Below are 12,276 nucleotides of genomic sequence, written 5' to 3'. Positions count from 1 at the left end.
TAACTTTGCCGACGCAGCTTGCTAGTGCAACTGGCCGGTATGAGGTAAGCTCATAAGGAGGTTTGCCAGGCTTCAAAAGTGCAACCAGGCGGCTGATCTTCCAGTGTTCTGGAACGATTCCGGAAGCCCATGTATCATTGTAGTAACTGAGCAGCACAGTTCGGCCTTGCATGCCAAGGTGAGAGAGGGACGCGTACGAAATCCCGTCAGGACCAGGTGCAGATGGACGCCTACACGAGGAAAGAGCAGCTTCTAGTTCAGGCATCGTGAATAGCATGTCGTAGTGGTCATCTGGTGAAGGTGGTACAAAAGCCTCCAAACTGGTTGATAGTACCATAGTTGTGCCCACAACCATTTTCCAGAATTCTTCTGCTACCTCTACATTATTACGACGTTGGTAAATAGACAGGGCATGGAAAAGATACCGTCCTTGTGGGGGTAAACGCTAGCTCCTGGCTACATGCCAAATACGCGACAGCGGTTTGCGAGGGTACAGCGATGAACAGAACTGCCTGCAACGTTGTCTCCCTAATCTCGCGAGGTTGCGCTTTATTTGTCGTTGAGCTCGGCGACAAAGGGCAAGATCATACGTGGATTTGGTTCTTCTGTATTTCCTTTCGGCGCGCCGACGGACTGCGTGTAGTCTTTCGAATTCCACGTCAATAGTAGACCCTGGCGTAGGCACACATATATACCGCGTGGTCTCACTGAGAGAGGACGTAATCAGGCCTTCTATTTTAGATGGTGTTGAGAGGTCCACACAGGAAACCTCCACGGACGACCTAAAGGCAGGCCAGTCTGTATATCGCACGCGAGATGGAGTAGTAGGTGCGTACCACTTGACGCAAACATACGTTGGAATGTGGTCACTCCCATGTGTTTCCACGTCACTGCACCAGTTGACGTAAAACTGGAGACTTGCTGAAACAAACGTCAGATCCAAGCAGCTGCTGTACGACGTGCCACGCAGAAACGTAGGTGAACCATCGTTGATATTGATGAAGTTCTGGGAGTGCATAAAGTCAAACAGGTTCCTGCCTCGGTTATTCATAATAGCACTGCCCCACTGAGGGTGATAGCATTAAAATCGCCCACTATGATATGAGGAGCTGGACAACTCTGGATGGCTGAATATAGGTACGAAGTATCAATGGCATCTCTAGGTGGAATGTAGGCACCGATTATCGAAAAGACCCGTCCTTTTAGCGTGACTGTCAAACAGATTTAATGGTTTGTGTTGTGTGCCTGTAGAACTTGGCGGACGTGCGGAATGTCTTGGCGTATGCAAACTAACACTGCTAGTTTCGTCTTCTGTGCGAGACCACAGCAGCACGTATCCAGAAAGGCGGAAAGGCGACGGCATGTTGGGCTCACATATAACCAGCACAGGGAAGCGGTACTTGTGGACGCGTTGCCGGAAGTCACTCAGACGCCATCGTAGGCCTCGGGTATTCCATTGCACCACTACACTACGGCGCACGTTCATTGGCACAGATGAGGTGGGTTTTGGTTGTGCCATAATGAATTACTGCAACGCCGCCAAGAGCGGCTCAAGTGCATCCAAAAACTGCACAACAATCTTTGCTGTTGGCGTGTTAATGCCTGAAAGCAGCACGCGCATTGAACACACAAGCTTTTTTAACATTATGCTCACATCCTAACTTTCGGGCTTGCCAACAGTGTCAGCTGGAGTGGCAACCGGTCTTGGTCTTGCCATGGCGATCTCCTTGGATGGCAGAGAAGGCCATTCAGCATCAGAGGAAGAAGGTAACACAAACGCATCAGGCTGAGCTACTGCGGTAACATGGGACACGGCCGCAGACGTCTTGTTATCGTTGTTAGGCTCATGCTGCTCTGCCGGCTGAGCTGATACTTCCAGCGACTGTGGTGCAGGTGGACTATAATTGTGTGGAACCGGACGACGCCGCCGGAAACGATGTTTGCGGCGACGAATATGCGCCGCCGCTTCTTGGTGGGTCGAATTGTCCTTCACCATCTTTTTCAGGATGAGTCTTACGTTTTGCAGCTTAGGGCAGTCCTTAGCTGTGGCTTCATGGGCACCCGAGCAGTTGGCGCACTTTATAGTCTCCGTCGTGCAGGTGTCATGCTGGCGCATCCCGCCGCATCGACGGCAGGATACCTCATTCTTGCAAACAGCACTCACATGACCTATCTTGTTGCACATGTGGCACTGAACAGGTTTGGGAACATACAGGCGGACAGGATACCTCACATAGCCCACCTTGACGTGGGATGGCAGAGCGTCAGTTACAAAAACTAGTTTGACACACTTAGAGCGCCCGAAACGATGAATGTCAAGAATCCGGGCAGTAGGTTTAATCAGCGACCAGAGGTCCTTGTCAGCTATCTCCGGGTCAACATCAGTGATAACTCCAGTGGTTGTCCGCTTCCCGTAAGCAACGTAGGAGCGGACCGCCATGCCACCGTGGACGCTAGTAAGATTATTTTCGCAATTTTCATTTCAGGGGGGAGCCAAGCTCTTTTCAGGGACACATTAACGATATGCAATACATCCGAGGTAAATTCTTCCACAAGAGACTTCAACATACCGATACAGATCCTATCGAATCCGGGAGCTGCAGGTTTGAGGCAAGTAACAATGAAAAATAATGCAGAGGGTGTAACCGCAGTGAAGTCTGCGCGCGGAGGGGGTAGTACGAATGGAACCACCAACCGCGCTTGAAAGCGCAGAACAAGGCCTTGTGCTATCTGGTCAAGTTGTTTTTTTTTTGCATCCTCGGGTGTTAACACCACTGACTATGAGAGAACGGCGTTTTATCGTAGCATTCCATGAATCCGTACAAAGCTTTGCGGTTATTAGGGCTTGATAAATAACTGTCCAAATTCGCACTGTACTCCTCCTTCGCCTTACCAATGGTCCTTTTAAATGAAGCCGCAAAAAATTTGTAATTTATCCAATTCCGCGGGCAATGCTTATGAGAGAGGGTTTTCCAGGCAGCTTTTCTAAGTCGATATGCTCTCTCACTCATCATTCCACCACAGGGAGGGCTGTTTGTTCTTGACCGCAGTCCACCGTGAACACGGAACGCTCAGAGGCCCCTAACACAGAACAAAGAACTTGGTTAGCGCGATCGAAGTTATCAGATCATGCAATGGAGGAGAAAGAGGATTGCACAAGTTTTTTGAAAAGTGTGTGGTTTACGAGTGCCTTAAATGTTCCACTCTGAGCGTGTCTGGCACCTCCTCTTCATTTGAAGCCCCAGTCCATGTGGTGGCGCTGTAAGGCAATCGATGGAATGGTGCCATATCAGTTCGCCAAGAATACGGAAATTTCAAGGCTACTGAGTCGGCCCGGTAAAAACGTGATCACTGTTTTGGGGGACATTGATGTAGTATTCCTTGTAGAAGCGTTGCCTAAGAGCGAGACAGCAAATACTGGCATTCACGAAAAACCCTGCAGAAGCTAAAGCAGCGTTACCACCGTGTCCGAAATAAAAAAGGTGCGAGGGAGACTTTTCCCCATCACAATAACGCCGGCCCTCACATCAGTCTGAAAACAAAAGAAGTGATTGCCAAATTTGGGTGGACAGCGCTGCCTGATCCGCCATACAGTCCTGATGTAGCACCGCCTGATTTTCATTATTTTCGGGCGGCTAAAAGATGCGCTTCCCAGATTCCGACTTCAGCATATGACTAGAGCCTTCATTCGCCATCACTTTTGTCGCGTCGTGAAGACACGGCTGCACCAGAAGGAAAACAGCTGGTACAAAGCAGGCATGCATGCCCTTGTTCACCGCACGAGCAAGGCTATTATCGTTGACGGAGATTACGCTGAAATGCAATATATATCTGGCAGATATGTGGGGGTATTCTCTGTTAATTTCATAAACATTTTTTAAAAACAATGTTTGAAAAACAAAATGAAGAGTGTTAATTTATGGACAACCTACAAATTACGCATGCCGATGGTCTTGAAAAAGAACTCGTGCCTTAGCCTAACATTTCGGTCGGTGTGTCCACGCTCTGCATTGTTTTCCACCGCCACGACTGAACCTTGGCCTGCGACGCACACCCGAAAGCGAAGCGTGATGCAGGTGCGGCAATCCGCTCTCCTGGCACAGCAGACGCGCAGACTACAAGCGCCGGGGACGCAACGCAAGCGCTAGTTGGCAGCGTTTGGTCGAAAAAGTGCGGTGGTTGCCTAGAAGCTCTTCGCACGTGATCGAAGGGATGTCGGCCGCAAGAGCGTCAGAGAAAAAATACAAGTAGCGGAGCTCCGAATATGCCCATTGACAGCATTCAATCGTCTGTCCCTTTTATGACATCGGGTTTGTATTTCTACCCTGGAAGCTTACTTTTGTAGCTATAGCTAAACTACGCCCCCTCTTCGACCCTTCAGCGTGGCACCAGTTGAGCTCCGTGGCGGGGCCGTTGGTTACGTGGCTGGTCACGTGGGTTGATCCCGTGGTGCGGCCAATGGTCACGTGGTTGGTCACGTGATGCGAAGCAGCACCTGCTGCCGGCGGCGCGGCGCGCAACAGCTGTGCTCATGCGCCGTTTCAAGTGGGACGAAGATGAAGACGGAACGCCCAGCGAAACGGAGCGGCGAAAGACTGAATTTCCTTTATTTGATTTCTTCACTCCGTTCTTCCATATATCTTGCTTTAAAGGTCTAAATATATGGAGATATTGACCGGCACGAAATGCTAGGTTTTTCAAGCAAGTTCAAAAAAGAACGAAAAACAGCTTTAGGACAACGTTGTCGTCGGCGGTGGAGAAAGGAAAGGAGAGGGTTAAGGGAACGAAGTCAAGCATTCGACGCGGCTGTCCCAGACGCACTGCACAGCCTAATATGGAGTCACTAAACATAATAATCAGCGAGAAGTAGACTTCAAAGGCTCGTCAGAAGCCGAACAGTCAGTGGAGTTAATGACAGACGGCTAGAACGGATGACGCAGTAAATTTGTCAAGGTGTGCGCCCATGCTGTTCCCAACGCATAGTGCCGCCATCAGACGGTGCGCGGGTGAACTGCATCCGCGCGGCGCCGCAGGACTCAGTCAAGGGATGGCGCGGGCGTAGCCTTGTAGTTTGTGTCAACGTTTTTTCATACAAGGGCGGTTGGAAAAAAGCGGCGGCGCACCAGTGAGCAGAGCAGACCTAAAACGGTTGCCGCCTAGGCAGTGGCGCTGTGGTCGCTTTGGGATGGGCGCGTCGTCTGCTACTTCGAGCTTGAGGAGCGTCAGCAGACGGTAACTCGCATGCGTACAGAAACGTATTGATAATGAATACAAACTTAAGTTGCGCCCTCATCTCTTTTGCATTAATGAAAGAAGACGGCTTAGTAGCATTTATAACCATAACATTAGCCGGGCACGTTGAAGACGTGTTGGCAAACAGCTTATCACATGCGTATTTGATACGCATTCAAGAAGTAAAGCTGCCGTGCTCCCAGTGTCGATCAATTTACTTACAGAAAATGCCTCAATCACCAGGACGATTATATTAAAGGGACACTGAGGAGAAATTGAAGTTGGCTTGTATCGATAGAATAGCAGCTCCTGATCACAAAAACGCCACTCTTACTGAAAACAAAGCTCATGTAATGTAGAAAATAGCAAGAACCAAAATACAGGTGTCGCCGCCACAGGCCAATCTCGCATGTACAAGCGTGATGACTTTCTAGGACAAGAGGCGCCACCTTAGAGGAATTTTCCTTACTTCATGGAAACCACGAATCTCTGAGGCTGGCAAAGGAAGGTTGCGCACCGCACCGCTAGCCGTCAGAAATTGCGGAGTCTGCGTTTACGTCGCGTATCACGTCACTCCGTTCTGAGACGTCATAAGAGTTGCCGTGTCGTCATAAGAGTTCCCTGAGTTTGAATCAGAGCGGCGGGAAAAACTTTTTCATCTTTGAATCCAAATTTCTTTGAAATAAATGCATCTTTCGTGCCCGGACAAGCGGCAACAAAGCCATGAAATGCCGAACTATCAGATTTTGCTAACAAAAAAAAAATGATAGAGTTCTCCTCAGTGTCCCTTTAAGGCGAAAGCCTTTATGGCTCATCCTCGCGGTGTCCGTCCGTCCGTCCGTCCGTCCGTGACACTCTTCAACTCGATAACAAAAAAAATATTTGTGCACGATAGCATACGAACCAACATCCTTCCATTCCGCAGCTTACCTGCTAACGACTTCGCTACTTCCTGCCGACGTATATGTCGCTCTCCTCGCGTAGGACACTGGACTACGTTTCTTGGAAGGCGTCGAATCAGATGGATGCCTCCCAAACGCCATCCAGTGTCTCCAGCATTTAAGATTCACAAACAATTGTGTACTTAATCAACATCTTAACAGTGACACAAGCAGCAACACCGCGCTATAAAGGCTTTCGCCTCACCGCACTTTAGGTCAACAAGGTGCCCCTGAATTTTTTCATCTCGACGCATCAAAACAGAGGAAGTGGCTGAAGGAAGAATTAAACGTGCGTACGCCACAAGAAAAAAAAGAAAGAATAAACATTTAGTGTATTTGCAAGCTTTTGCCAGGTTTTATGCACAGAATGGTAGACACTTGGGCTTGTTGCGTCATTTCAAGGGTAGCGCAAAAAATACAGGGACACAGGAAGACAACACACACGTCGCTAAATTCCAACAAAAAGATTTTTTTGGCGAACGAAGGGTGGTTTTTTATACCGACTTACCATTCAACCCTTATCAAACCATGCGCTAGCAAAGCGTATCAAACAGATATGAGAGTTTCTTTGGCAACAGAGCGACTGAAGGGCTACTAATACAGTCATCTTCCAACAAGAAAATCCATTCCCTTTCAATTAGTCGCTCTGTTGCGAAAGGAGCTCTCATATCTGACTGATACGCTTTGCTAGCGCATGGCATGACAGTGATTGTATGATGAGTCGGTATAAAAAACCACCCTTCCTTTGGGAAATAAATCTTTGTAGGAAGTTAGCGCTGTGTGTGTTGTCTTTCTGTGTCCCTGTCTTTTTTGCGCTACGTTTTCTACCTTTATTTACAGACATTTAACTGTTAGTGATGTGATCAACCGAGGAAAGTTTAACGTCTTATTTGCACAACCGCATATTACACACGCGAGGAACCGAAGCGACGAGGGGGTAAGCGGCACGTCGTGTTCCTCTGTTTTTGGCGCGTGGAACCGCGGAAAGAAGAGCTTTTAAGTTTCGGTCGAGATCTGCAGCCAAAACTACACCCCCAGCTTCCTAGCCTCTCGTACCGCAGGCGTAGAGCAATACGTAGACGAGCGCGGCTTGAAGCAGCCTAGACCAGTAATGCAGCAAACTGTCCACTTGACCAAGCGCAGCCAATGGGACTAGCGGCGGCGACGAGAAAGCCAAGAAAACTAATATGGAACTGTCAAAGTCCTAGAGATGGCGCTCGCGACTCTCTTAGATGAAAGCGGCAACGGAAGTGGGGCCGCATCTCGGTGGCAAGTTTCCAACTTTCCTTATCTAAAAACGTTGGTTGGGGTGCTTCAATGACGCTGAAGTCAAGGCACCGTACGTAGTTGTGATTGTGATCTTACGTGCGCCGAACGACACTGCTGCCAGACATCTACGTCTTTTCTGGCAGAAATTCGGAAGCTTCGTGTCCACATTGCGCGTTACGCAGGCGCCACGTGCCAGCTGTTTTTGTAACAGGAGTAAAATTAGCGCATCTCTGTGCAACCGCTGTGCAAATGTGCCATCCATACCGCCGTCATCGCATTCAGTCAAATAAAAACTGCGTTTTCCAAAAGGAAATCTCTCTTGCATAAACAACCATCACACACGCGCACAAGCACACCACCGACGCCCACTTATACTCTGCACGAGTGTCTGCACAGGCCATGCGCCACGCTGTTGCCACTCGCGACGTAAGTGAAACGTTTAGCACTACCTGAAAAAACAGCTAAGGACGGAGGAAACCACAACAAGCGTTCCATTGCGATACATACCGCTGCGCTTCCGAAGTCGGTGCAGCATCGATGGCGGCGCAAATGCTGGTGATAGCTCGCTCAAACTGCGAGCAGATCAAGCTGATAGATCACGAGGCACCGGACGAATACACTTTTCGATTGGCGCACGTCGTGTCGCATGCCGCAGTCGCTTCCCATCGACGTACGAGTGACATTTGTGCTCGCTGCGCATGACCGGGTGCGCAAGCACCGGTTCGCGGCATTAGTGGGAGCGCTGGGACGTGCTTAACTACGTCTCGACATCGGCAACCTGATATTCAGTTGGCCGCTACTCGTATCGACATCTAGTTGGCACGAATATCAACGCTGAGGCGGCCAAGTAGTGCTCAGGATATTAATTGTTGCCTCCGTTCGCTTGGAAATTGGGCTTTTGCATCAAGCTGGAATAAACTGACTCATCGTATTTGGTCTCGTTGGGCTCCTCTAACGCTTCGACTGCTACTGACCTCAAGTGGAAGAAAGAAAAGCTCCAGTGCAGCTGCGCAACAGACTGCCACAGCATCACGCCACAGTCGTGAAGGAGACCCAGGCGACAACAGACCTCTTCCCGTCGCGACCGTGGGAAAAATTCACCGCTCGTTTACCGTTGTGCGAACGCGACTCTCAGCAACGGGTGGCTTTGAGCGAAGTACTTACAACAGTTGGAGTGTCATGTGACTCGATGCAAGGGTGTATACCTCCGTTGTGTTTGTGCCCCTACACTCGCAGTCGCGCACGCTCAAGCTAGAGAATGCGCTTTGCTTAACGTTATAAAATACAAGGGTGCAGTAACCAGTGCTGGGGTGCGGGGGGTGAGCGGTCATAAAAACCGACAATGAGGCCGTGATATCAACGAGCGTGCCTTCGACCGATGTGGATTGCGAGTATGTCTTGCTGTCCTGGTGAGCAACATTTTTTCTTGTCTTGTGACTGAGCACAGATATGAAGGGAGCCTAACACCCTCACAACGGCTTAGCGCGTGGCGCGATGGGAATTCCCCCCTTTGTCTTGTGTCTACGAAAAGCATTGTTTTCTTCTAAAGCCACGAAGGAGACGATAACAACTGGGCATTAGGCAACGATGCATAAGTTGATATGTTATCTTTCTTGGAACTCAGCATCCTGCATCGTTTTTATAGTGAACTTTAGTTGTGAATGGTTTCGCAAACAGGTACGCTGAGGGCAATAGAAATCACATATTCAGCAAGTGTTCAGGGACTACTTAGATTTTATAAAAAGTTAAACATAAGCACCACATATATAGGCGAAGTCATGCAAAAAGAAAATGCAGCACAGATTCGGCACGTGGCATTCTCACAGCAGGTGGAATTCTAGAATGCCTCGCTATACACGGTAGCGCATTGGTTTGGCAACCCAAGTGCATGATATCTGCAGTAGCTCCCTGATTAACGTTTATGTCTGAGCGCTTACTCATCCACCGGCTTCCCCCGCACTTGATCCACGCTGACTCAAGGTGCCTAGCTGCTCGGGAACATCAACGAATCTCGTTAATCCCGAGCAGTGATTTTAATGGTCAAAACATTCGTGGCGGCAGCTGCACTTGCCTGCCTCTGAGGTTCGTAGCGTTGTCACAGCAGGTGGAATTCTAGAATGCCTCGCTATACACGGTAGCGCATTGGTTCGGCAACACAAGTGCATGATATCTGCAGTAGCTCCCTGATTAACGTTTATGTCTGAGCGCTTACTTATCCACCGGCTTCCCCCGCACTTGATCCACGCTGATTCAAGGTGCCTAGCTTCTCGGGAACATCAACGAATCTCGTTAATCCCAAGCAGTGATTTTAATGGTCAAAACAGTCGTGGCGGCAGCTGCACTTGCCTGCCTCTGAGTTTCGTGGCGTTGTCACAAGCTGGAAATAGCAAACTCAAATTTAAAGCATGCATGTGTGACATTGCAGGGCGAGATCACAAGGAAACATATATGTTGGGGCAGAAAAGACAACGACAAGCAACTGGTATGCTTTCTATCTCGTTAGGTTGAGGCTGCAAACATAAAGCGTGCGTAAAAGTAAGCGTAACTAACTGGTTACTTTGGTAAGCGTAACGGCGCACGCATGCTTATTTTGTTCCCATAGGCACCTCAGGCGCCTCACCGTGAGGTCCTTGCCGCTCTCCTCTTGGACGCTTTATACGTGGCCGTTTTTAAACAGGCGCCCTCCTCGAGGCAATATCGCTGGCGGAAAATAGCCGAAAGGGCCCTCGAAGGCTTTAAAACCGTGAAAAACGGTCACCGCTGCCTTATAAAATGCCTTGCTCAACTGCCCGACTGCAGCCTCAAGGCTACTCGGCGCCGGTGTTGCTAGCGCGTTGAACGCTGTGCTCCAGTGGCTCTGCCTGGCCACTTAAGGTTGCCTGAAATCGTGTATTTACAATCGCGGATTTTGCGTAGCTGTATGCGGAAGCGTCGCCTAACGAGGTAATGAACTTGATGTTCCGCAGTTCCCGCATCGACAGAGCTAGGTACAGCCGGAGACGTACAAAACTGGCGGGCTACTCTTTGGAACTCCTTGAAAGTCGCTAATGTGGTGTGTAACTTTTATATGCTACGTCGGGAAAAGAGTGCGTAGAAGTAACATGACGCGGATATTCTGGACTAGAATTTAGCCATGAACAACAAGGACGTCCGCCATACCTTTATTGAGAACCAACTGGGAACGTTGGACGTATCTTTAGATGCTTTGTAATAATATTTAGTGACAAAGATGACGTCAAAGACCTGAAAGCCTGTACACCGTTTAGTCTGTTCGTCGTGCACAAGACATTGAAGGACTTAATACAACACGACTTGTAGCGGCAGTAACTTTAACTTGCCCGTTCTCAACTACTACCGCCATAAACCGTTTCATGCTGTTCACATGCACCGAATACCTCTACATCTTAAATTTTTAGGAAGTAAGCCACCAGGACGTCCATTTGACAAAGTTTCAATGTTTGTACGTTTTAGCCCATCTTCATCATATTTTAGTGCTTATAGTAAAGGGATCATAACGTGTACGCCAATCTGGCATTAAAACTGATATATCGCGGTTGGTAGATATATACTTCATTTCTACTGCACCACAACTCCCGAAATCGTTAGCGCTACTAGCAGCAGGCGCTACCATACCTTAATACGCCGGCAGCTGCTCACGCAGACGAGGCAGTAGTTGATTACCAAATTGCTCGCCTTTTGGGAGAGGTAATCAAGGTCCACCAATGCCACAAACATCTAGCTTCGCAATCGATTGGCTCCACCACCATCAATTACTGCTCGTCAGCGCTCTCATTCAATGACTGGATTCACTTATACTGTCTATGCTACCAAACATGTTTCTTACATCTCGGCCATGTTTTATAACCAATCAGTTGTCCAATCAGACACCCGTGCTTTTACAAACCGTGGAATTTTATCCAACCATGCCCTATACTTGCATTTCTGGTGTGGTTCAGTAGATCTACAGACGCCCTAAGGGGGAGAGTTAAAACCCATCTTCTTAGAGACAAGCGTAAGGAGCCCTACGCCTTGCCCACTCCGTCCGTACGGACAACCGTCGTTTGCACACCACGTTCCATCTCGTCCCCGCCAGGAAACGCGGCAGTGCTTTAGGTCAGCCTCCAGTACACCCTCTCGAGTTAAGGCTGCTTATTGTTTATCCGTTGCCATGTTCTTGGCGATTCAGGTTTTAGTACAGAGGGACTTTATCGCGCCGCATTGTACTGTGGTTACTTTTCTTGCAATCTCCGTGGCTGGCATGTGCGGGATGCCTTCGCGAACATGTTCCTTGTTTTGCTCGTTTAGCTCATTTCAGCCACATTTGCAATGCGACAAACTTGCGGTGCACCGCACTTATGGGCCGGATCTACATGCAAGCTGGGCTTTGATTCATGAAGTAGCGATCACGACACTGCAACAATACGCCTCCCCTCTTCAAAACTGGGGCTGCTGCGTCAAAAGCACCGCGCCGTGAGTTTGGACAACTTCTCCTCAACCATTAATGCTATCTTTCTGTGATGCCGCACTATACTTCGTTTCATGCATCAGGCGCAACACTGTCAAAGCTAGCGCACTTTTTTGCGCTGCCCGCATCCGCGACCAAAGAGTAGTGCGTTCCTTGTGCTGAGCGAAAAATAGTGGATCCTTTGTCTGCAGGCTTACGACAGACACATTTGTCATGAACTTGATCAAATGGACACTTACTACTGACGTCACGCTGTACCTCTCTCGTGTCTTAGACCACTCGGGCACAGAGCAAGCGCGGAGTAACTCGCCTCCCTTTATTTTCCCGTCCGGACTACTTCCATACCTTTCACAGCGTTGCACCTGATGT

This window comes from Amblyomma americanum, chromosome 1 (assembly GCF_052857255.1).
Source record: "Amblyomma americanum isolate KBUSLIRL-KWMA chromosome 1, ASM5285725v1, whole genome shotgun sequence".
NCBI classification, from domain to species: Eukaryota; Metazoa; Arthropoda; class Arachnida; order Ixodida; family Ixodidae; genus Amblyomma; species Amblyomma americanum.
Note: the sequence above shows the minus strand (reverse complement) of the source record.